Source organism: Homarus americanus, unplaced genomic scaffold, assembly GCF_018991925.1.
Source record: "Homarus americanus isolate GMGI-L3 unplaced genomic scaffold, GMGI_Hamer_2.0 scaffold27296, whole genome shotgun sequence".
NCBI classification, from domain to species: domain Eukaryota; kingdom Metazoa; phylum Arthropoda; class Malacostraca; order Decapoda; family Nephropidae; genus Homarus; species Homarus americanus.
In genome coordinates this window covers 11,091-38,690 of record NW_024722222.1, presented here as the reverse complement: position 1 = coordinate 38,690, position 27,600 = coordinate 11,091, and the positions used below count along the sequence as shown (strand labels likewise).

Below are 27,600 nucleotides of genomic sequence, written 5' to 3'. Positions count from 1 at the left end.
AGGGAGACAAAGCAGGAGGGAGACAGAAGCTGGAGGGGAAGGAAGCAGGAGGAGACAGAAGCAGGAGGGAGACAGAAGAGGAGGGAGACAGAAGCAGGAGGAAGACAAGCAGAAGGGAGACAGAAGCAGAGGGAGACAGAAGGAGGGAGACAAGCAAGGGGGGAGACAGCAGGAGGGAGACAGAAGTAGGAGGAAGACAGGAGGAGACAGAAGCAGGAGGGAGACAGAAGCAGGAGGGAGACAGAAACAGGAGGGAGACAGAAGCAGAGACAGGGGAGAGGAAGACAGGCAGGAGGGAGACAGGCAGGAGGGCAGACAGGAGGAGACAGGGGCAGGGGGAGACAGGAGGAGGAGGGAGACAAAGGAGAGGAAACAGGGGCAAGGGGAGACAGGGGAGGAGGGAGACAGGGGAGGAGACAGAAGCAGGTGGGAGACAGGAGCAGGAGGGAGACAGGAGCAGGAGGGACAGAAGCAGGAGGGACAAGCAGGAGGGTGAAGAGGACAGGAGGAAGACAGAAGCAGGGGGAGACAGGCAGGAGGGAGACAGAAGCAGGAGAGACATAAGCAGGAGAGAGACAGAAGCTGGAGGAGACAAGCCAGAGGGAGACACAGAAAGGAGGAAGCGAGGAGGTGACAGAACAGGGGAGAGCAGAAGCTGAGGGGAGACAAGCAGGAGGGAGACAGAAGCAGGAGGCGAGATAGAAGCAGGAGGGAGACAGAAGCAGGAGGAGACAGAAGCAGGAGGGGTGACAGAAGGAGGAGAAGACAGAAGCAGGAGGAAGACAGAAGCAGGAGACAGGAGGAGACAGAAGCAGGAGGAGACAGCAAGGAGAGGGAGACAGAAGCAGGAGGGAGACATAAGCAGGAGGGAGACAGAAGCTGAGGGAGACAAGCAGGAAGGAGACAGAAGAAAGAGGAAGACAGAAGCAGGAGGGAGAGAAGTTGAGGGAGACAGAAGAGGAAGAGAGATAGAAGCAGGAGGGTAAGACAGAAGCAGGAGGAAGACAGAAGCAGGAGGGAGACAGAAGCAGAGGAGACAGAAGCAGAGGCAGACAGGAAGCAAGAGGGTGAAGGAAGAGACAGAAGGAGAAGAGAAGCAGGAGGGGAGACAGAAGCAGGAGGGAAACAGAAGCTAGAGGGAGACAGAAGCAGGAGGGACACAAGCAGGAGGGAGACAGGCAGGAGGAAGGAAGCTGAGGAGACAGAAGCAGGAGGAGACAGAAGCTAGGAGAGACAGAAGCGAGGAAGCAGAGAGGAGAAGCAGAAGCGGAGGAGACAGAAGCAAAGAGGAGACAGAAGGAGACAAAACAGGAGGAGGAACAGAAGCAGGAGGAGGAAGGCAGGAGGGGACAGAAGCAAGAGGAGACAGAAGGGAGGGGAGAAGAAGGAGGGAGATAGAAGAGAGGGGAGGAAGCAGGAAGAGAAGAAAAGGCAAAGGAGACAGAAGCAGGAGGGAGATGTGAGGGAGACAGCGGAGAGGAGGAAGTAGGAGGGAGACATAAGAAGAGACAGAAGCAGGAGGGACAGGCAAGAAGGAGACAGAAGCAAGAAGAGAGACAGAAGAAGAGGAGACAGAAGCAGGAGGGAGACAGAAGCAGGAGGGAGACAGAAGCAGGAGGGGCAAGCAGGAGGGAGACAGGGCAGGAAGGATACAGTGGCAGGGGAGACAGTGGCAGGAGGGGACGGAAGGAACAAGGAGACAGAAGCAGGAGGGAGACAGAAGCAGGAGGGAGACAGAAGCAGGAAGAGAGACAGAAGGAAGGAGACAGAAGCAGGAGGAGACAGAAGCAGGAGGGAGACAGAACAGAAGACAGCAAGAAGGAGACAGAGAGACAGAAGCAGGAGGGAGACAGAAGCAGGAGGGAGACAGAAGCAGGAGGGGGACAGAAGCAGGAGGGAGACAGAAGCAGGAAGAGAGACAGAAGCAAGAAGGAGACAAAAGCAGGAGGAGACAGAAGCAGGAGGGAGACAGAAGCAGGAGGGAGACAGAAGCAGGAAGGAGACAGTGGCAGGGGTGGTGGAGAGTGGAAGACAGAAATAGGACGGAGAGAAAGAGTATAATTCCTATTATAACACGTTGCACCTACCTGGTCTAGTGGTGGTAGAGGTGATGGTGGTGGTAGTGGAGGTTGTGGTGGTGGTGGGAGTGGCACCAACACTCCTCTTCTTGTCCCTCCTCATACTGGCCACCACCTTCCCCTCAGCCCACTTTCACACACACACACACACACACACACAAACCCACCCCTTAAACACCCCTCCCTAACACACACACACTACCTTACTTTTCAATTTTTTTCTTTTTATTTCACTATTTTTAAGTCTTCAATTTGCCATCGTACGTATATATTCTTGCAATTTTTTTGGTTTTGTTTATTGTTTAGGAACTTTCAAATCATCATTGAGCAGCAGCAACTTGTGACTGGTGTATCACACATGAGGTAAACCTGTAATTAATGCGAAGGGAAAAGTTTAGCCATGAGAGGTCCACCACCAACCCCACCAGCCGTCTCGTCACAAACTCATCACTAACGTCACAGCCAAAACAAGTAGATCCAAACCATAACAGTAACCAAAATATTTACAACATTACACGCAGGGGGAAACCAAATATTTCCCCCGTGCCGAAAAAAGACCGCTGGCACTACCCTACTACCTCTCGCCTTTAGCACCTCGGGTGAAAATAAGCGCGTCTGTCCTACACCCATCGACGACTCTCCAGTTACTCCCTAACCCAAGACATATGGCACAACCCTAACTCTCGCCTCTCACCCCTAATGAGAAAATAAATGAGTCTATCCTTCACCTATCAACGAGTCTTCATTTTCTTTCAAACACGATTCCCACAGTAGTCACGCACACACACACCTACATGAAGTAATTACAATCGCCTCGCTTTCTACCTCTTGAGTACGAGGGCAACTCCAGTCCACATGGAGAAAGACAGATTAGTTTCAGAGATTGTAACAAAATCGCACTCATGATTAGCGAAAATGTTACCGGTTTATCACGATCAAAACACGCCAATACTATTTCACTAGAACCAGGGTCACCAGTACACGAAGTCAACACAAGCAGGTCAAGATACTAAAGTTCACCAGGCACATGATGATCACCACTAGGGTCGCTATTATATAGTTTCAAACGGATAAAATGCTCACTACAATAAGGTCACCGCTACAGGATCACCAGATCAAGAGGGTCAAACATTATATGATCACCATACCAAAGCCCACTTCTTCACCAGTATCTAACTCATCAGCACAATGAGGAGGTCACCACCATAAACTCACTAGCACAGTATGTCACCAACATCAAGTGATTACCAAATCGAAATTCACCAACATTCGAAGGTGGCCAATATGAGGTCACCAAAACGATACGGTTACCCTATCGAAACTCAGTCCATCACGGTTCACCAGCAGGAGATGATCACCACAGAGAAAGTGTTCTCCATAACGGAATTCAGCCCTTCACAGCTCACCAGCACAAGATGGTCACTACATCTGCAGTCGCTGCTAAAAGGTCACCAGCATAATAAGTGTCACCATATCAACAGCTCACTACTACTACAAGGTCACTATTTCTACGGTCACCAAACACGGCCCTTGAGACCTCACCGGTGTAAAACGATCACCACTACCTCTGGCTCACCAACACAACAAGCGTCACCACATCGGGATTGGATCACCATTCTAAGTTTACCAGTACAAGATGGTCACCAGATCAAGATCACCAGTATAAGGTCACCAGCAAAAGACGGTCACCACATCGGAACGGGAAATTTAGGGGGACGAGGAGGAAGTCACCAACACGATATCGGTCACCACAACACTTGGCCACTCTAAGAGGTCCCCGGTACAAGACGATCACCACTCACAATCTCACCAACACAAGATCGGAAAGGGATAAAAGGAGAGATGGAGATAGGAAAGGTAAGGGAGGGTCACCAGCACATCGGGGGCTCACGAGCAGAGGATGGTGAGCAGCCTACCCCGGACGGCGGCCATAGAGAGACTGAGGGGAGCGGACGACGGTGGCAGTGGTGAAGGTGGCAGCGGCGCTGGTTGAGGGGATGGTGCCAAGAGCTCCTCCACACACACACACACAGAGCGAGGGGACACCATGCCAAATTCCAGCCCAGCTCTACAATGATCCCTCCCTGTGATCTATACCTTGACCCAGATCGTCTTGGTAAAACTCTCAACTGTCCCTCCTGACGAAGCCAACACACAAGAGAGGAAACATTGGGTGTTGATTAATTAATTAAGGCATTACCCTGTCTTGTGAGGCTATGAGTATTACTGTTATTATTGCTATCATCATCATCATCATCATCATCATCATCATCATCTTTATTATTATTCTCATCATCATTATCATTAGATGTTGACCATACAGACCTGTTGTAGGATAAGATCAAGAATTACGCCACCACTTTAAAACTTATCTCCTGTATATAATTCCACATGACATTCCAACACAATACACTCATAACCTAACCTACCCAAACAAGTCCTCAAGGTGAATAAATTATACAATGATTATTATACAACTTTCTTACTTTAGTAAATGTTTGGGAAATATAATGGCAGTTACCTCTCTTGTGAATGTTTGGGAATGACGATAAAATAGTTACCTCTTTTGTGAATGTTTGGGAATGACGATAAAACAGTTACCTCTCTTGTGAATGTTTGGGAATGACGATAAAACAGTTACCTCTCTTGTGAATGTTTGGGAATGACGATAAAACAGTTACCTCTCTTGTGAATGTTTGGGAATGACGATAAAACAGTTACCTCTCTTGTGAATGTTTGGGAATGACGCTAAAACAGTTACCTCTCTTGTGAATGTTTGTGAATGACGATAAAACAGTTACCTCTCTTGTGAATGTTTGTGAATGACGATAAAACAGTTACCTCTCTTGTGAATGTTTGGGAATGATGATAAAACAGTTACCTCTCTTGTGAATGTTTGGGAATGACGATAAAACAGTTACCTCTCTTGTGAATGTTTGTGAATGACGATAAAATAGTTACCCCTCTTGTGAATGTTTGGGAATGACGATAAAACAGTTACCTCTCTTGTGAATGTTTGGGAATGACGATAAAACAGTTACCTCTCTTGTGAATGTTTGGGAATGACGATAAAACAGTTACCTCTCTTGTGAATGTTTGGGAATGACGAACGAACATTCTAACATAACATTCTTCAAACCATCACACCTCCAACTTAAAAATAATATAGTCTTTCTGATTTAAAATACGTGTATTATAATCGACTGTCTATAACAACTTGAATATTGTATTAGGTTGAATCACTTACACTGTGCGTCGTCCAGCCAATAAGGGGAAAAGTTCTTGTTAGTCGTAAATTACTGAAGGTATCGATGGTCTAATTCTTGTAATAATCCACAACTCACAACATGTCATGAGGGGTTATAACAACTCTTAATATACGTAGTAATTCTTAGTTGATAAATACTGACTCACAACTCTGAGACACAATGATTATTTTCGTTGATATAATTACTATTACCACCATCATCATTACAATTATTACTATAATCATCAATTATCTTATTACTATCATTATTATTATTATCATTATTAATATTATAGACATCATTTTCATTACTATTTTATCATAACTAATATATCAAGTATCGTTATAAATGACCTTATCATCATCATCATCATCATCATCATCATCATCATCATCATCATCATCATCATCATCATCATCACCACCACCATCATCACCACACAGGTAAGGCCCAATCAATATGGTGGTGTAGTGAAGACCCGCCTACCAGACCCACACTACTGTACTCTCAACCACCTGATGCCTCAAGCCCTTATAGTGAGGTACCCTGGACCGGCCACAAGCTGGGGACTCAAGGTGGGAGATTCAAGGTGGGAGACTCAAGGTGGGGACTCAAGGTGGGGACTAAAGGTGGGAGACTCAAGGTGGGAGACTCAAGGTGGGGACTAAAGGTGGGGACCTAAAGATGAGGACTCAAGGAAGGTGGGAGACTCAAGGTGGGAGACTCAAGGTGGGGACTCAAGGTGGGAGACTCAAGCTGGGGACTCAAGCTGGCGACTCAAGCTGGCGAATATACAATGACCATCGTTTTACAAGAGAGATTTTACTACTGACCGTACATAAATCTTGTTCCCTCATTATCGTCATTATCATCATCATTGTTATTATTAGTATCATCATTATTATCGTCATTGTTTTCATTATTGTTCGTTGTACCTCGAGTTATGATTTTTGTTCCTCCTTTTATTTATCTCAACCCTTTATCATGTTATCCTATCCTTCACGCTCCTCAATCGTCTCCTCCTTCTTCCTCTTCTCCTCCTTCTTCTTCTTCGTCTTCTCCTCCTCCTCCTCCCTGATACCCGGTGTGTGGGTGTTGATGTAAAATTATTCAATCTATCTTCCAAAGTTCATTGTCCTCTCTCGCCTTGCTATTGATCTCCGTCACACACACACACACACACACACACACACACACACACACACACACACACACACACACACACACACACACACACACACACGTACATACATTCATCTTCGTCAAGGACATACATGTAAATATCTCTTTTGTCTATTCTCCTTCTCTCTTCCTCCTCCCTCGTGCGTGCCTGGTGTCATAAAGGCCTGCTGGGGTGTGTCATGAGGGAGGGTGTTGGTGGTAGTGTCAGATTTCTTTGTCAATATCCATTTACTCTTGTTTTTCCTTAATATTTTTGGATTGTTTCTGCCACTTGCGTCCTTCCTTCTTTCTGTTGTTGTTTCTGCCACTTCCTTTATTTACTCCTTCCTTCTCGTCGTTTCTGCTACTTCCTTCTTCCACTCCTTCCTTTTCTGTGATATTTTTCGTTGTCTCTGTCACTTTGCCTCTCCCCTCTGCCTCCCTCTCGTGTGTGTGTGTGTGTGTGTGTGCGTGTGTGTGTGTGTGTGTGTGTGTGTGTGTGTACTGATTCCATGATGCAAGTCTATTTTTCTTGTGTTTTTATTGTCTGTTCTTTCTCTTCCTCCCCCTTTTTTTTCTTCTTCTTCTCCCTCTTTAACTCCCTCCGTGCGTGTCCAGTAGCGTGTGTTTGTGGTAAGGGTGGTGGGCGCGGTGGCAGGGGTGATGAGGGAGTGGTGCGTGTGGTAGCAGGGGGAGAGGTGGGAACAATGGTGGTGGTGGTGGTGTGAGGACTGGTAGAGAGCGGTAGTAAGGAGGGAGGGGTGATAGTGGTGGTTGGTTGGTATGGTGGTGGTAACGGTGGTATGTGCGACCTGTGGTATAATTGTCAGCATGTTCGCCTCGTAAGCAAGTGGACCCCGTGTTCGATCCCCCGGGCAGGGTGAAACTATGGGCAAGTTTCCTAACGCCATTTGCCTCTGTCTACCCAGCAGTAATTGGGAACCTGGATGTTAGCCAGTGCAGTTAGAGAGTTGTCCGGTCTTCTCGGACGGTTCCTTGACACCGGGTCATGCAGCTCGTTAACTCAAGAGTATGGTTGTTGTGTTGGCGACAGCTTCTACACCTTGGGCCGGCAGGTGGACCAGGGAGCGTCAGAAGGCAGTGTTGGGCTCCTGTGTTTACGCCAGATTTTCTCGTATTTTTAACACTTTTTTTTTATTAAAACTTTCTGCCTCTCTTTCTCACCTCCTCGCTCACCTCCCCCTCTCGGTCATGAACAGGGGGGGAGGGGGGGGGAACTGGTGAAATGGGGTCCGGTCCCAATATTGACCCACTCAAACCTCACCATTAGGATTGTGACTCCGTCCTAATGGGCCCCATTCCTACGGTGCACCGATTCTGAGGGGTTCCAATTCTCTGGGCAACACTAACGTTAATGGGCCCTTATCTTATTAGCTCAAGAAGACTGAGGCCTGTTATAACTGGTGCCAATAAGGACAAGGACCTCATAAGATTGGGACCCATTAAAACTTGGACCTCTTAAGGCTGGAACCTATTAGGAATAGAGCCTCTAAGAATTGGGGTCCATTTAACCCACAACATTCAAGGTCGCGTAAGGAAGCGGAGGCGGTGTTTGCCCGGCGCACCAGGTTCTCCCCTTGGCCATGATCGATGACACAAATCCCAGGAGTGATGTGGCGTGTTGCTCCTCTCACTAATTGTAACTCGCGTAGCCAGGTTCTCTACATCAACACCAGGGATGATACCTTCCTCCTTCCTCATCCCCCCTGCTTCTCCTATTCTCTCGACCCCTTCCCCCAAAAAAAAAAATCGTAGGGACCACCATGGGATCACTACCTCCCCTCACCCCCCCCTCTACCATCTCATACCGCCTCGGTTCTGATTCTTTATATATAAAAAAATAGTACGACTAATCTTGACTCCCACCTGAGGATGGAAGCATCGAGGCTACCATTATCCATGAACATCTTTGCTGGACTGGCCATGTTACCCGCATGGATGACAGTAGCCTGCCAAAGCAGCTACTTTACAGTCACCTAATGAATAGTAAACGTACCGCTGGCGGCCAATTGAAAAGGTACGAGGATAGTCTTAAGACAAACCTGAAAAAGTGCCAAATCGACCCCCTTACCTGGGAGACGATTACTCCACACCACACCGCAACGCTTGGAGGATCATCACACAAGAAGGTGTCAATACTTTCGAGTTAGCCCGACTGCATAACGAGGCAGACAAACGCCAATGCTATATGATCGTCACATAATTGTTTGTGTGTGTGTGTGTGTGTGTGTGTGTGTGTGTGTGTGTGTGTGTGTGTGCGTGTGTGTGTGTACCTGTTTCAGTACTACCCCGCCACTCCCAACAGTCACCCGGTTGATACACCACAAAACTTCTGACTGTGAGGGACGCCGGGGAGAGACAACACTACAGGCCACCGGTTATACCACACAAGCTGCCAAAATGCCCTTCTGTTAACGACTCCAACTGCAATAACGACCTTAAGCCTCGCCTCATTACCCTTAAACTCCAACTATGTACACTGATGACGATGGCTCTTATAAAATGACCGGGTAAACCAAATAAACCAAACCCATGACGTGGCTAATATTTGAGACACTATCAATACACTTCAAATTACCCAGAAACTTGAATTAACCGGTTAACCTTAGATGCCCTCGACCCCCCCACCCTCAGGAACCACCAGGTGATTCGTTCCCCATTTTTACACACGGGGGGGGGGGGGCGGCATGACAACACATAATACAAGGTTAAAATCCCCAGGAGGAAGATGATGAATTGGAATTCCATTTAAGACAGCAGCTAGTTTGTTTTGTACACAAGACCCCATCTGTGAGCGGCAGAGTAAAAAGCAGGTCCCGTACAAATGAGAATTGTATATCCCACATCATTTATAAGGCTTCTGTGGTGGTGGTGTAGGGTGGTGGTGGTGGTGGTGGTAGTGGCGGTGGTGGAGGTGGTGGTGTGGGAGGTGGTAGTGGTGGTGGTGTGGGAGGTGGTAGTGGTGGTGGTAGTGGCGGTGGTGGAAGTGGTGTGGGAGGGTGGTGGTGGTGTGTAGGAGGGTGGTAGGTGGTGTAGAGGCAGATGGTGTAGGAGGGTGGTGGTGTAGGAGGGTGTGTGGTGTAGGAGGTGGTGTGTGTAGTGAGGACGGGAACTCTACAACACTACATGGGCCAAGGAGGATGTGGAGTAGGTACAGGGCCACTTGTTGGTGTTCTCTCTCTACACATGATGCAGCTATGTACGTATATTGACGCACACGACCCAGGACACATATTATTAAAGAAGTTAATACGTTTTGTATTACTTATTAATGGTATACTAAGATGTTCACTTTTATGTATACTACTAATCTATGTTGTATTATCAATCTATAAATATTAGGTAAGGTCAGTCAAATAGTCAAACAACAAAGTCAGTCAGGTCATTGCTAGGGTCAGGTCAGGTCAGGTTAGGTAAGGTCAGGTCAGGTTAGGTTAGGTCAGGTCAGGTCAGGTCAGGTCAGGTTAGGTTAGGTAAGGTCAGGTCAGGTCAGGTTAGCAGTTGCAGAGTTACCGAAGCTGGTTCCCTGTTGTTAGAATATATACACAACAGGTATCACTAGTTGTTGTTATGATACAGCCAGGTGCTTCAGCGGCGCTGGTCTTTAAACACAAGAACCCGTGAAAAAACAACAAAATTAAAGAAGAAGAAGGAAGTAAACAAGAGAGGCCAAAGCAAAGGGGGAATATTAGGTGAGAGGAAAGAACCAAGAAGAATACGAACAGGAGGAAGGGGAAGTAAGAAAGGTGAGATGACGAAAGAAGAAGAAATAGTAAAAGGAGGGGAAGGAGAAGAAGAGGCAATAAATAAACGCAACACACAAACTCAAGAAAACGTCGGTGAGAGGAATCAGTATAGGGAAAGATAATAAAGAGAGGGAAAAAGATAACTGAAAAACAAGCAAAAAAAAAGTGAAGAAAGTACAGAATGTGTTTGGGTGCAAAAGAAAACGGGGAGAGAGAGAGAGAGATAAGTAAGAGAGACTAAGATAAACGGAAAGAAAAACAGAACACGTGATGGGCGTAAGAGGTGGGTGTGGTGATGGGCGTAAGAGGTGGGTGTGGTGATGGGCGTAAGAGGTGGGTGTGGTGGGATGGAGGTGGGTGTGGTGGATATGTGGGCAGGTGGGTGTGGGTGATGGCTATGTAAGAGGTGGGTGTGTGATGGGCGCAGAGTGTGGGTGGGTGATGGGCAAGAGGTGGGTGTGGGTGATGGGCGTAAGAGGGGTGGTGGATGGGTAAGAGGTGGGTGGTGATGGGCGTAAGAGGTGGGTGTGGTGATGGGCGTAAGAGGTGGGTGGGTGATGGGCGTAAGAGGTGGGTGTGGTGATGGGCGTAAGAGGTGGGTGTGGTGATGGGCGTAAGAGGTGGGTGTGGTGATGGGCGTAAGAGGTGGGTGTAGTAGTAGTAGTAGTAGTGATGGGCGGCGGTGGTGGTGGGCGTAGAGCAGTGGTGTCCGCCTGGAGGGAGAGAAGGGGAATGCTTGCGGGATGGCGTGCATGGATGAGGGCAAAGGGGGAGAGCAAAGGGGGAGAGCAAAGGGGGGAGAGGACAGGGTCATGCTCGTACAATAGTTAACAAGGTCACCCCCCTCCCCCCCTTCGTACTGCTTATAGCCACATGGACAGGGCGGGCAGACGTCATGCAAACTATACTATACCTGCTTGATATAGACAGATAGGACGGGTATATAGTTCATGATGCATAGAGGTACCTGTCTGTCTGCTTGATATAGACAGTTAGGACGGGTATATAGTTCATGATGCATAGAGGTACCTGTCTGTCTGCTGCCTTAACCTGTCTGTCTGCTTGATATAGACAGGACGGGTATATAGTTCATGATGCATAGAGGTACCTGTCTGTCTGCTTGATATAGACAGATAGGACGGGTATATAGTTCATGATGCATAGAGGTACCTGTCTGTCTGCTATCTGTCTTAACCTGTCTGTCTGCTTGATATAGACAGATAAGACAGGTATATAGTTCATGATGCATAGAGGTACCTGTCTGTCTGCTGTCTTAACCTGTCTGTCTGCTTGATATAGACAGATAAGACAGGTATATAGTTCATGATGCATAGAGGTACCTGTCTGTCTACTACCTGTCTTAACCTGTCTGTCAGTTTGATATAGACAGTTGGGACAGGTATAGTGTATGGAGGACAGACTGCACGATACAACCTATACTGTATACTACAAGCTAATGTATACGAGGACACCACGAGGACAGCGAGACCCAAAATACTGTACCATAACGTACACGAAGAGAGCGAGATACTGGTGCCACGAGGACAACGAGATCGAAGTATTGTGAGGAGAGTGAATTCCAGTTACCTGCACGAGGACAGCGAGACCTAACTGCCACGAGGACAACGAGACCTAACTGCCACGAGGACAACGAGATCGAAATATTGAGATTTGAGCGAATTCCTGTTACCACGAGGACAACGAGACCTAGCTGCCACAGGGACAACCAGGACCCCCAACACTTCAAGACACGGGTAGTGGTGGTGGGTCTCAAGCACTGCCACTCAGGATGCATGAGTAACGCTGTCGAGGTTATAAATATGAATGGCATTATTGATGACACCGCAGCAAGGCAGTGCCAAGCGGTGTGTTGCTCCCTGACACTACCCCACACGACTGGCTCTCTCTCTCTCTCTCTCTCTCTCTGTCTATTATCTCTCACCCTATGGTACTGTCCCTCACCCTCTGGTACTGTCCTTCACCTTATGGTACTGTCCACCTTATGGCACTGTCCACCCTATGGCACTGCCCTTCACCTATGGCACTGCCCTTCACCCTATGGCACTGTCCTTCACCCTATGGCACTGTCCTTCACCCTATGGCACTGTCCTTCACCTAAAGGCTCCACACATGAAGGAAGGAGTTCTTGTCCTCTCTAAACACACACACACACACACACACACACACACACACACACACACACATGAATGAGCTCTAACTATATAAAATAAATTGGTTCTCAGGCAGCCATCCAAGACACCATCCCTGCTGTGTGTTCATGTACCTGGGGCAAGACCTGTGTGGCTGTTCATGTACACCATTAGCAAGACCTGTGTGTGTTTGTCACACCATTAGGGCAAGACCTGTGTGGCTGTTTATGTACACCATTAGGGCAAGACCTGTGTGACTGTTCTTATACACCATTAGGGCAAGACCTGTGTGGCTGTTTATGTACACCATTAGGGCAAGACCTGTGTGGCTGTTTATGTACACCATTAGGGCAAGACCTGTGTGTGTTTGTACACCATTAGGGCAAGACCTGTGTGACTGTTTATGTACACCATTAGGGCAAGACCTGTGTGACTGTTCATATACACCATTAGGGCAAGACCTGTGTGACTGTTTATGTACACCATTAGGGCAAGACCTGTGTGGCTGTTTATGTACACCATTAGGGGCAAGACCTGTGTGACTGTTTATGATACACCATTAGGGCAAGACCTGTGTGGACTGTTTGTTCACCATTGGGGCAAGACCTGTGTGGCTGTTTATGTTCACCATTAGGGCAAGACCTGTGTGGCTGTTTATGTACACCATTAGGGCAAGACCTGTGTGACTGTTTATGTACACCATTAGGGCAAGACCTGTGTGACTGTTTATGTTCACCATTAGGGCAAGACCTGTGTGACTGTTTATGTACACCATTAGGGCAAGACCTGTGTGACTGTTCATGTACACCATTAGGGCAAGACCTGTGTGACTGTTTATGTACACCATTAGGGCAAGACCTGTGTGACTGTTCATGTACACCATTAGGGCAAGACCTGTGTGGCTGTTATGTTCACCATTAGGGCAAGACCTGTGTGACTGTTCATGTACACCATTAGGGCAAGACCTGTGTGACTGTTTATGTTCACCATTAGGGCAAGACCTGTGTGACTGTTTATGTACACCATTAGGGCAAGACCTGTGTGACTGTTTATGTACACCATTAGGGCAAGACCTGTGTGACTGTTTATGTACACCATTAGGGCAAGACCTGTGTGGCTGTTTATGTACACCATTAGGGCAAGACCTGTGTGACTGTTTATGTACACCATTAGGGCAAGACCTGTGTGACTGTTTATGTTCACCATTAGGGCCAAGACCTGTGTGACTGTTCTTATATACACCATTAGGGCAAGACCTGTGTGGCTGTTTATGTACACCATTAGGGCAAGACCTGTGGCTGTTTATGTACCATTAGGCAAGACCTGTGTGACTGTTTATGTACACCATTAGGGCAAGACCGTGGCTGTTTATGTACACCATTAGGGCAAGACCTGTGTGACTGTTTATGTACACCATTAGGGCAAGACCTGTGTGACTGTTTATGTTCACCATTAGGGCAAGACCTGTGTGACTGTTCATGTACACCATTAGGGCAAGACCTGTGTGGCTGTTTATGTTCACCATTAGGGCAAGACCTGTGTGTGTTTATGTACACCATTAGGGCAAGACCTGTGTGACTGTTTATGTACACCATTAGGGCAAGACCTGTGTGACTGTTTATGTTCACATTAGGGCAAGACCTGTGTGACTGTTTATGTACACCATTAGGGCAAGACCTGTGTGACTGTTCATGTACACCATTAGGGCAAGACCTGTGTGACTGTTTATGTTCACCATTAGGGCAAGACCTGTGACTGTTCATGTACACCATTAGGGCAAGACCTGTGTGGCTGTTTAGTGTTCACCATTAGGGCAAGACCTGTGTGGCTGTTTATGTACACCATTAGGGCAAGACCTGTGTGGCTGTTTATGTACACCATTAGGGCAAGACCTGTGTGACTGTTCATGTACCATTAGGGCAAGACCTGTGTGACTGTTTATGTACACCATTAGGGCAGACCTGTGTGACTGTTCATGTACACCATTAGGGCAAGACCTGTGTGACTGTTTATGTTCACCATTAGGGCAAGACCTGTGTGACTGTTCATGTACACCATTAGGGCAAGACCTGTGTGACTGTTATGTACACCATTAGGGCAGACCTGTGTGACTGTTTATGCACACCATTAGGGCAAGACCTGTGTGACTGTTTATGTTCACCATTAGGGCAAGACCTGTGTGGCTGTTTATGTACACCATTAGGGCAAGACCTGTGTGGCTGTTTATGTACACCATTAGGGCAAGACCTGTGTGACTGTTTATGTACACCATTAGGGCAAGACCTGTGTGGCTGTTTATGTACACCATTAGGGCAAGACCTGTGTGACTGTTTATGTTCACCATTAGGGCAAGACCTGTGTGACTGTTCATGTACACCATTAGGGCAAGACCTGTGTGGCTGTTTATACACCATTAGGGCAAGACCTGTGTGCTGTTTATGTACACCATTAGGCAAGACCTGTGTGGCTGTTTATGTACACCATTAGGGCAAGACCTGTGTGGCTGTTTATGTACACCATTAGGGCAAGACCTGTGTGACTGTTTATGTTCACCATTAGGGCAAGACCTGTGTGGCTGTTTATGTACACCATTAGGGCAAGACCTGTGTGACTGTTTATGTACACCATTAGGGCAAGACCTGTGTGACTGTTCATGTACACCATTAGGGCAAGACCTGTGTGACTGTTTATGTACACCATTAGGGCAAGACCTGTGTGACTGTTTATGTACACCATTAGGGCAAGAATTCATCCTATCTGTTGCTGCGCCAATCCTATTAACCTCCCAGGTGACTGAGTGAGTCTTAGTCGTCCGGCAATGATTCATCCTTAAGACCGGCTGTTTGTGTACCAAGGCAAGACTCTATGCTACCTCACTAAGACTCCATCCTACCTCACTAAGACTCCATCCTACCTCACTAAGACTCCATCCTACCTCACTAAGACTCCATCCTACCTCACTAAGACTCCATCCTACCTCACTAAGACGCCATCCTACTCACTAAGACAATCCTACCTCCACTAAGACTCCATCCTACCTCACTAAGACTCCATCCTACCCCACTAGACCATCCTACCCCACTAGACTCCCCTATCTCCTAGACTCCATCCTACCTCACTAAGACTCCATCCTACCCCACTAAGACTCCATCCTACCTCACTAAGACGCCATCCTACCTCACTAAGACTCCATCCTACCTCCACTAAGACTCCATCCTACCTCACTAAGACTCATCCACCCACTAAACCATCCTACCCAAGACATCCTACCTCACTAAGACGCATCCTACCTCACTAAGACGCCATCCTACCTCACTAAGACTCCATCCCTACCTCACTAAGACGCCATCCTCACCTCACTAAGACTCCATCCCACCTACCTCACTAAGACGCCATCCTACCTCCTAAGACTCCATCCTACCTCACTAGAGCCATCCCACCTCACTAAGACTCATCCTACCTCACTAAGACTCCATCCCTACCTCCACTGAGCCATCCCTACCTCACTAAGACGCCATCCTACCTCACTAGACGCCATCCCTACCTCCACTAAGACTCCATCCCTACCTCACTAAGACTCCATCCTACCTCCACTAAGACTCCATCTACCTCACTAAGACATCCTACCTCACTAAGACTCCATCCTACCTCACTAAGACGCCATCCACCTCACTCCTAAGACTCCATCCTACCTCACTAAGACTCCATCCTACCTCACCTGACTCCATCCTACCTCACTAAGACTCCTCCTACCTCACTAGACTCCATCCCTACTCACTAAGACTCCATCCACCTCACCCACCTCACAGACTCCATCCCCCGACCCCCACCTCCTAGACTCCATCCACCTCACCAAGACTCCATCCTCCTCACTACTCCATCCCTACCTCCTAAGACTCATCCTACCTCACTAAGACTCCATCCTACCTCACTAAGACTCCATCCTACCTCACTAAGACTCCATCCTACCTCACTAAGACTCCATCCTACCTCACTAAGACTCCATCCACCTCACTAAGACTCCATCCTCCTCACTAAGACTCCATCCTACCTCACTAAGACTCCATCCCTACCACAGACTCCATCCTACCTCACTAAGACTCCATCCTACCCCACTAAGACCCATCCTACCTCACTAAGACTCCATCCTACCTCACCAGACTCCATCCTACCTCACTAAGACTCCACCCTACCTCACTAAGACTCCATCCTACCTCACTAAGACTCCATCCTACCTCACTAAGACTCCATCCCTACCTCACTAAGACTCCATCCTACCTCACTAAGACTCCATCCTACCTCACTAAGACTCCATCCTACCTCTGACTCATCCTACCTCACTAAGACTCCATCCCTACCTCACTAAGACTCCATCCCTACCTCACTAAGACTCCATCCTACCTCACTAAGACTCCATCCTACCTCACTAAGACGCCATCCTACCTCCTAAGACTCCATCCCTACCTCACTAAGACCATCCCTCACTAAGACTCCATCCTACCTCCTAAACTCATCCTCCCTCACTAAGACTCACCCCTCACTAGACCCATCCTACCTCCTAAGACTCCATCCTACCTCACTAAGACGCCATCCTACCTCACTAGACGCCATCCTACACCATAAGACTCCATCCTACCACTAAGACTCCATCCTCACCTCACCTAGCTGGCTGTGTTTTACTCCTGTCATCCTGCTAGGTATTGTTTGTTTTACTTCATCCTAAGGGGGAGGTGGGTAGGTGGGTGGGGAGATGAGGGGGAGAATGGGAGGGGGAGAGGTGAGAGGTGACAAACTATGAATGAATGAGTTTCTGGCTATATGACTCATGCCTGGGAACTCTACCAAAGGCTGCTGCTGCACTGCCCACCACCTCTTCTACCACCACTACCATACACCACTATCACCATCATTACTACCACTATCACCATCATTGCCACTACCACCACTACCATCATACACAACCACCACCACGACAACAGCACCATCACTCTCACCACCACCTCCCTTCACCACTACAGTACTACCAAACACCACTATCACCACACACTACTATCACCACCACCACTACTATCACCACCATTACCACCATCACCACCACCACTATCACCACCATTACCACCACCCTCCACCCAGGCAAAGTGGACGCCCAGCCGCTGCCGACAATAAAGTGCTTCTGTAAATAGTTTATTGGCCGTTGCAAGGTATGTGGAGGGGTGGACGAGAGAGGTAAGTGGAGGGAACAGAGAGGTAGAGTGGAGGGTGGACGAGACAGGTATAGTGGAGGGGTGGACGAGAGGGGTAAGTGGAGGGGTGGACGAGGAGAGGTAGAGTGGAGGGGTGGACAGAGGGTAAGTGGAGGGGTGGACGAGGAGGGGGTAAGTGGAGGGGTGGACGAGGAGGGTAGAGTGGAGGGTGGACGAGGAGGGTAGAGTGGAGGGGTGGACGAGGAGGGTAGAGTGGAGGTGGACGAGGAGGTAGAGGGAGGGTGGACAGGAGGGTAGAGTGGAGGGTGGACGAGGAGGTAGAGTACCATACATGGTACCCTAAAGTTACCAAATCTCAAAGGTCCATTACCATCCCGGTCTATACGGACAGGCAATGACAACCTCCTAGACCAGCATCCGCCAGTAGGGTCGGCGGAATATGAAAAAAGGCCCTTACAACACCCATATGCAGAGACAGGGTAGGATGTCTAGTGCCTGTACCGCAGACAATAACTAACCCGACACAACCCTAACACACCATTAGCTTAGTTAACTCACAGCAGGTCAGCCCGTCTCCTACTAAATTTCCGAACTACAGTAACTTCCCCCATCTTGTTGAGTTGGGTGGTTGGGTTGGGTGGGCTAGGGAGTGGGTTAGGCTAGGTGGGGTAAGGAGGAGGGAGAAGGGGAGTGTAAGACAGAGACAAGCTCCCCAAGAGTGAACTAAAAACAAAACAAACCAGACCAACGTCTCTCTCTCTCTCTCTCTCTCCTCTCACACACACACACTACACACAAATTTGGTGAGAAGCTTCTGCACCATCCTCGACACCGGCTCCTACTACCACCCGAGATCCCTCGTCAGAGAATTGTTGTTCGACAACACAACCGCATCCAGCCCACACGAGCACGAGCTATCGCTATAAGAACAGCCCAGTCCCAACCATTGTAAAAATTATCAATAACTTGTAATCAACCAGTGTATTCACTTCCAGTCAATCTTACCTTTTGCACTGTCACTATGTTGAAATGCCCTGTAGTTTGAGCTTCTCCCCAACTCGTTATTATATATCATATTTGTATCACTTATGTTACTTGTACATTATTTGTAAATCAAGAGACCCATTCCCCAATTATGTAACTGTATATTTTCAGCCTTCCGACTGCCATGCTCTTTCAATAAACCGTTATTATTATTTTTATTAACACACACACACACACACACGGCATTATCACAGGCGCACGTGCGATAATTTAAAATACACGGACAACCACACGACGCCCCGCCAAAGCACTGAACAACAAATAGAGACACCAACAGCTGAGAGCCGCCAGCAGAAACGTCTGGGAGTGCACGCAAACGCCAACACACACACACACACACACACACACACGTGAATGACGAGACTTACAAAATAAGTGCTCATTAAACCCTGAGTACAATGATTTAATCCCTTGAGTACGATAATTTAACCCCTTGAGTACGATAATTTAACCCCTTGAGTACGGTGGCAGATATCCACCTTCCCAATACCGTACGGGCGGACAGGTCAGATGAACGGACAGACGTAGGGCTGACAGGACCTATTCTCATACCCCTCCCATCAATTTTATTAAGCTGGGATAACCAATCTCATTAAGCTGGGGATAACCAATTTCATTAAGCTGGGGATAACAGGTGAACGAGCAATAATTCCACCAGGTTAAGAACACAAGGTAGTTTACAGGTCTATCTGGCCCTGTGTGGCACTCATGGCACCTCTTGTCCTGCCCCGGGCCACCTGCCAACTCGTCTTAAGTGCACCACCTGTATCACCCATGACCCCCCCCCACCTCGGTCTCTCTCTCATTCCGGCCCAAAGTGTCTCATCACATAAGAGATATTCGAGAACCTGACAATACCTTTAATGCAACTACTTAACCTAACCTAACCTAACCTAACGTAACCTAGCCTAGCCTAGCCTAGCCTAACCTAACCTAGCCTAGCCTAACTTTACATAACCTAACCCGACCTAACTAAACTTAACCTAACCTAACATAACCAATCCTATTCTGACTTGACTTGACTTGACTTGACCTGACTTGACCTGACCTGACCTGACCTAACCAGCCCTGGTAGGAGCAGGTAGCAACAGGTAGAGAGGAGGAACAGAGTTAGAAAAGGAGTAACAGAGGAAAAAGAGGACAGACAGGAGGAGGAGGAAAAGGAATCGAGGAATAAGAGGAAAAAGAAGAACGAAAAGCAAAGAAGGAAGAGTGAAAAGAGGAGAAGAAGGAAGAGTGGAAAGAGGAGAAGAAGGAAGAGTGGAAAGAGGAGAAGAAGGAAGAGTGGAAAGAGGAGAAGAAGAAGGAAGAGTGAAAAGAGGAGAAGAAGGGAAGAGTGGAAAAGGGGGAAGAAGGAAAAGAGTGGAAAGAAGGAGAAAGAAGGAAGGTGGAAGGAGAAAGAAGAAGGGAAGAGTGAAAAGAAGGAGAAAGAGAAGGGAAGAGTGGAAAAGAGGAGAAAAGAAGGAAGAGTGGGGAAAGAGGAGAAGAAGAGAAGAGGAAGAGTGGAAGAGAAAAGAAAGAAAAAGAAGGAAGAGTGGAAAGGGGAGAAAAGAAGGAAAGGTGGAAAGAGAGAAGAAGGAAAGAGTGGAAAAGGGAGAAAGAAGAAGGAAGAGTGGCAAGAGAGGAGAAGGAAGAGTGGAAGAGGAGAAGAAAGAAGGAGAAGAGTGGAAGGGAGAGAAGAAGGGAATGAGGAAAGAGGAGAAGGACCCATAAATCGATGCCAGGTAAACCTCAGATAAAAACACACCACCTGCCTCAGATACAATGACAAGAGGGGGGGAGAGGGGATAGGTGGAGGAACGGGGGAGAGGGGATAGGTGGAGGAACGGGGGAGAGGGGATAGGTGGAGGAGGAAGCGGAGAGAAGAGCCCGTGTTGATGACAGGTGTCTAGGATATACAGCAGGTACTGAGCCGCCTTGCCTTGTGGGGGGGTGACTCGCCCTTGGGCACGATGAATAACCCTTGAGCACGTCAAGATAACCCCTTGAGCACGATGATTTAGCCCTTTCAGTACGATGACTTAACCACTTGAGTATGATGACTCAACCCCTTGAGTACGATGAATAACCCCTTGAGCACGATGATTTAGCCCTTTCAGTACGACTTAACCACTTGAGTAGGATGAATTAACCCCTTTGAGTACGATGAATTAACCCCTTTGAGTACGATGACTTAACCCTTTTGAGGGCGATGACTTAACCCCTTGAATACGATGACTTAACCCCTTGAGTACAACAACTTAACCCTTGAGGACGATGACTTAACCCCTTGAGGACGATGACTTAACCCCTTGAGGACGATGACTTAACCACTTGCGTACGATGACTTAACCCCTTTGAATACTATAACTTAACCCTTGAGTACGATGACTTAACCCCTTGAGGACGATAACGACAACACCATCACCTCTACACCATCATCTACATCACCATCATCACCTTCCCCTTTACACCATCATCACTTCTACACCATCATACACCCTTGTTTCTCCCGTCACAATCTTCACTACACACTACCAAACTTTACTTTCTCAACACCCAAAACCAATTATAACTTTTGTATGCCGGTGTCAGGACTCACAAAGGCGCTGTATTGTAATTTTGTCTCTTAACTGGTGCTAAGTGAACGTCTCTAGTTAAGGTAGAATCTCAGTGTTAATTTTGTCTCTTAACTGGTGCTAAGTGAACGTCTCTAGTTAAGGTAGAATCTCAGTGTTAATTTTGTCTCTAACTGGTGCTAAGTGAGCGTGTCTAGTTAAGGTAGAGTCTCAGTGTTAATTTTGTTTCTTAACTGGTGCTAAGTGAACGTGTCTAGTTAAGGTAGAGTCTCAGTGTTAATTTTGTCTCTTAACTGGTGCTAAGTGAACGTGTCTAGTTAAGGTAGAGTCTCAGTGTTAATTTTGTCTCTTAACTGGTGCTAAGTGAACGTGTCTAGTTAAGGTAGAGTCTCAGTGTTAATTTTTGTCTCTTAACTGGTGCTAAGTGAACGTGTCTAGTTAAGTAGAGTCTTAATTTTGTCTCTTAACTGGTGCTAAGTGAACGTCTCTAGTTAAAGTAGAGTCCCAGTGTTAATTTTGTCTCTTAACTAGTGCTAAGTGAACGTGTCCAGTTAAGGTAGAGTCCCAGTGTTAATTTTGTCTCTTAACTGGTGCTAAGTGAACGTCTCTAGTTAAGGTAGAATCTCAGTGTTAATTTTGTCTCTTAACTGGTGCTAAGTGAACGTGTCTAGTTAAGGTAGAATCTCAGCGTTAATTTTGTCTCTTAACTGGCGCTAAGTGAACGTGTCTAGTTAAGGTAGAATCTCAGAGTTAATTTTGTCTCTTAACTGGTGCTAAGTGAACGTGTCTAGTTAAGGTAGAATCTCAGAGTTAATTTTGTCTCTAACTGGTGCTAAGTGAACGTGTCTAGTTAAGGTAGAGTCTCAGTGTGAATTTTGTCTCCTTATTTTATCTATTTTGCGTTTAATTTTCACCCTTATGTAGGTGTTTATCGTAGCCATGACAACCCGTTTAAAAATCTTTCTAAAACCCTTCCCCCCCCATAAAAAAAAAATAAATCCATTAACATTTTTACATACCAAGAGGCTATTAAAAAAAATCTATTTCCGGGTCTTATTTCAGTTAACGTTTTTCTTTTTTTTTTCATTTACGTCAATTTTCACCCCTCTTTGTTTTTACCAAATCCTCATCTGAACACCAACTATGACTTCCCATCACAAAACCTGCCTTAAAATTCCCTCCACAAAACCACAAAACTCATTAACGTTTTTACATACCGGAGACAACACACAAAAACAACAACACAACTACATCCGGGTTTTATTTCAGCTGACAACTTTTTCTACCTTGCGTTAACTTTCACCCCCGCCACCCTTTGTATGTGCCAACTGTGCCCCCCCCCACCCCATCCCACCCATCTCTCGCCACCTCCCTCATGCCACTGTGGAATGTTGATATACGAGAGAAGAATGACCGGGGGGAGGGCGACGGGGAGGGGGGGGGGGTATATACCTCTGTTTCCCTTGTGTGTTTTATTAGTTCAATGTAACGTTGTGGTGAGGAGAAGGTCAGCTGTGTGTTGATGTTTACCTTCAAGAGCTACGACACTCGACAGGCTCATCCCTGTCAATATTTGTTGTTTTTGTAATATTCTCGCTGTCCCTCCCCCCACCATCTCCCTTACATCATCCACATCTATCTAATTTCATTTCTTTATCTCCTCCTTGCTTATTCTAACCTTAATTGTGTTTTGATTTGGTTTTCATTGCTCTCCTTACTCCACTTTCTTCGTCTCTTCCTCCTATCTTTATCATCTCATCCCATCTCCTTCCCCCATCTGGCATTTTACACTCTTCACTCCACTTTCTTCCTCTCTTCCTTTCTTTATCACCCCACACTGCATTCTCACCTCCGCTCCCCAATACACCTCCTCTCTGTACATCTGTATCTGGGGGATAATCGTGTGTTATACCTCAAACCCCTACACAGGTGGCTAGATCCTCACGTAGCCACTGACCCGGCCCTTGTCTCCCGTTGTCTTGGTAGCAGCTCTGCCTCTGTGTGTGTGTGTGTGTGTGTGTGTGTGTGTGTGTGTGTGTGTGTGTGTCTGTGTGTGTGTGTGTGTCACCTTCTATGGGTAAACTCACTAAACACACAGTAGTAATCGTTTCCATCTTAGTTGCCAAGTGTGTTAGTTACTTATGGTTTTATATCATGTTTCCAGCTTGCCAGTTGAGTTCGAATGTGTTCCATGTTAGTTATGTGTTAAGGTTCTATCCTGTTAGTCTTTATGGTTAATCAACACCTTAATCAATACCTGAACCCATGGAGCTAATTCCCGTCGACGGTGTTCAACTCGCCTTAACAGTCAAGTCCAGCAGTCCATTCCTTCCTCAAGTACGTAATAAAATACCTCAAAACAACTTAATCTCTTTTAATCTTTCTATTCAATTCTATTCAAACCCATTTAGTTTTAACTCTTCAGTCAGGATATCTGTTCACCCTCTTCTGCTACGGTACAATCGCCTGCATTTATACCTGGTACAGAGTGCCTCGTGTGTTTTGTGAGATGTAGCAACTATGTGTTTGTTTACATCGTATTAAAACTCCCGGAATGGTCCTAAAAAAACTCACAATAATAGCCAGACTAAGGATGCTATATAAGCTATCCACGGAGGTGTCACATCTTCACAAAACTCACCACCCACTGTACCAGGTGTAAGTGCAGGCGACTGTACGTGTTCAGAGGTAGACCAAATTCAACCCATCCTGTGCCAATTTTGTCTCAACACCTTCAGTTTAGGTAACAGAGGGGGACACCATGTACATTCCCCTTACCTCCTGGCTCTCGAGTCAACGCCCCCAGGTAATTCGACCCCTCTTTCCAATTTTATGTAAGACGGATCTGCTGACTATAACTGAGGCCCGATTCTCTAAGTTCACTAATTTCTGTATGTGATTTTTTTTTGTCTCCCCGGGTAGTGATGTGAGGAAGACACTGACACACTGAGCCAGGCCAAGACACACAGTAGACGGCGGCCATGGTAGAGTCGTAACGCAACAGGGAGGTAAGTAGAGGCCTTCCTTCCTCCAGTGACGAAGAACATCAGCACAGGACTCGAGAGTGAATTTGAATAACGAGAATGTCCTTACTGTGATAAGTCAAGAGAGAGAGAGAGAAAAGGAGAGATGGTGTGTGCGTGCGTGCGTGCGTGTGTGTGTGGTGTGTGTGTGTGTGTGTGTGTACCGGGCGGTCAGAAAGGCCCATAGTGTGGCACTGTGTCTGGCATTCACTGACACTGGCCCTGGCACCTACCCAGCTCAACACCATGAATGAAGTGCGAATCGCGCCAACAGCAGCACGGTGGCGACGACAGAGGAGGAAGAAGAATCTAAGGAAAAAGAGGAGGAGGGAGACGAAAAGGATGAAGAGGAAGATCAGGATGAGGAAAAGGATCAGGAGGAGGAGGAAGGGAAGACGGAGGATGAGGAAGTAGGGAGGGAAGGAAGGAAGGAGGAGGGCATCATCGTCACCACCACCAAGGTTATTTTGAGCCTGACAACACCCAGCACCTGTGTTGGCCCGCCAGCCTCGCCTCCTCCCGGGTCGTGTTGCATCACAGGTGTCTGGCCGCCCCTAACCCACTCAAGACTCCACCTTAAACCATTAACAAAACAAAAACATTAAACTTCGACAAATGTAAAAAAAATAAAATAAAAGTCATTCATTAATTGCTATTCACTCCCCCCCCAAAAAAAAAAGACAAGATACTCTGAAATTATATATAAAATAGATAAATAAATAAATAAATAAATAAAATTAAATAAATAAAAACATAAATAAAAGTCCCAGTTAAATGGTATCCAATCACTAGCATACTAAAAGTCACTCGGTAAAAAATGGCCAACTCACAGCTTACTTAACCCTCCCTTAAGAGCGGTACAAGGAGAGGAAAGACTCGGGCACTGGAACCAAACAACAGAAACAGCATTACAATAACCAAGGCGACTCATGTAAACACTCCCAAAATACTGTAGTTATCACACTCCTGAGCTGTCAACACTGTAGTCCTGGGATTATGTTAAATTTAAGACAGAAATGGTCGAAAATAAACGGGCCCACAGACAGAGAGACAGACAGACAGACACACTAGACCTACCCCCCTCCCTCTCTCTCTCTCTCTCTCTCTCTCAATTCTTCTCTATCCTCGCATTAACTAACGAAGAAATGGATGGATAGTCGTCAAACTTTGGCTGAGGCATTGATACCCTCTCACCCTCCACCCACCCAATGGGAGCTATGACGTTTCTTCTACCCCACAACATTCCTCCTCTTGCCTTTGTCCTTCCCTCATATTTTATTTATTTTTAGCCCCATTACTCCACATTCCTTCATCTCTCCGTTAGCATCTACCTCTCACCTAATCATTACCTCCTACTTCTCCCCCCCCCCTCCCGTCCACATTCCCCCACCCACACGAACCACACCCTGCCACCTTACCTTGGCTACATCATCATCACTACCATCATCATCACTACCATCATCATCACCATCACCACCATCATCATCATCATCTTGGGGAGACCAGTAGAAGTTGTACATGATGGACCAGGATGTCATAAGACGCTCAATGAGAACAACTACCTGTGGATACGTGTGTGTGTGTGTGTGTGTGTGTGTGTGTGTGTGTGTGTGTGTGTGTGTGTGTGTGTGTGTGTGTCCTCCACGCCTCTACATATAGCACATACCTGTAAAAAGAGAAAAAGTTTTAAATAAATCTTATAGAAAATAGTTAATATAAACATTTATAATAATAATAATAATAATAATAATAATAATAATAATAATAATCTCACATACATCTTTATCAACACACACACACACACACACACACACACACACACACACACACACACACACACACACACACACACACACACACACAGAGGCAGTTTACTAAGTGGCAGATCCTAGGAGAGCCAGCCTTCATCACCCACCCTCCCTCTTCAAGCCTCGTCTCCTCACCTCATTAACCAACAGTGTGTAGAGAAGTTCAGCCACACGTGTACACCCCAACACCCCGGCTCACTCAAGATGACCCTTACTTTACACCATCGCATTCACCCCAGTCAGAGATACATACTGAACTGCGATGATGATGATGATGATTGTTAATAGTAGTAATAATAATAATAATAACCCAAAAATAACACAATAACATAATAATAATAACAACAATAGCCTGAAAATAATAAAATGATCCAAGGAAGATTGTTTCCCTTCAACACGTTATCCCCCACAACGCCACATGATATCGTCAAACAATTTTCACCTCAGAGTTTATCGAACCATTATCAAGGAGACGGGGAATATTCTGGTGACCTCGCTGGTGAAGGTCAGAGGTCAGTATACGAGAAAGGTTAGACTGAGGAAGGTAAATGAAAGGCGAGTTGCGATCACCTTAGGTTTGCGCCCCTTGAGAGATCGATTTGGCTGTTTTATAATCTATGAACGAGTTACCTGACTGACTGACTGGCTGAGGTAAAACAACATTCCCCGCGCCCTCGGACCAATCACACCGCGGGATCCTCACTGCGTTCCCTCCCTGGCTGACGCGCGCTAGATGGAACCCAATTAGAACAAGTTTTGGTCATCTTTGCTCCAGAAGGAATCGTATCTTTAAAGCCACACTATTCACAAAACATCTCTCGTACCTCTACTACGAGTGAGTCATTACATAGTGAAGATATTACACGATATTCAGGTTTAATCTTAAAACACTTTGTCAATAAACTATTAAAGTATAATTATAAGTTTTAAATATATGTCTCATTATAGCTGCGTATAACTTAAATAATTTGTGTATACTCTTGTATAATTTCAAGGTTTATCTGTACTTTGGGTCGTGTTGATGTTCCTACAGTGAGATGAGACGAAACTATTAAACGTTCACTTCATTCCCTGAGCTTAACTTTCCCCACACGCTGCCAACACTTGCCCTCAGAGGTAACGTCCAAAGTCCAAAATTCTCAAAAATTCATGGTTCATCTCTCTCTCTCTCTCTCTCTCTGTGTGACGATACGAGTAAACGCATTTAATTATTCTAATCTCAATACCCTTTCAGCCGCCATCTTAGTGACGTAGTTAATTCAAGCCTGTGACGTAGAACCTCTCGTCTACATCCAAGCCTGTGACGTAGAACCTCTCGTCTACATCCAAGCCTGTGACGTAGAACCACTCATCTACATCCAAGCCTGTGACGTAGAACCACTCATCTACATCCAAGCCTGTGACATTAGAAACTCTCATATACATCAAGCCTGGGCATTAGAACCACTCCATCTACATCCAAGCCTGTGACGTAGAACCACTCATCTACATCAAGCCTGTGACGTAGAACCACTCATCTACATCAAGCCTGTGACGTAAAGACCACTCATCTACATCCA

General features: G+C 46.6%; 1 long non-coding RNA gene across 1 annotated transcript; it reads right to left on the bottom strand.

Annotated features, from left to right (window-relative positions):
• Positions 1-2,366: 2,366 nt before the first annotated feature.
• On the bottom strand, positions 2,367-4,007 carry LOC121862236. The gene is made up of 2 exons (XR_006088202.1): positions 3,970-4,007; positions 2,367-2,447 (listed from the first exon to the last, which is right to left on the bottom strand). It is a non-coding gene; the product is annotated as an uncharacterized LOC121862236 (long non-coding RNA).
• Positions 4,008-27,600: the final 23,593 nt, after the last annotated feature.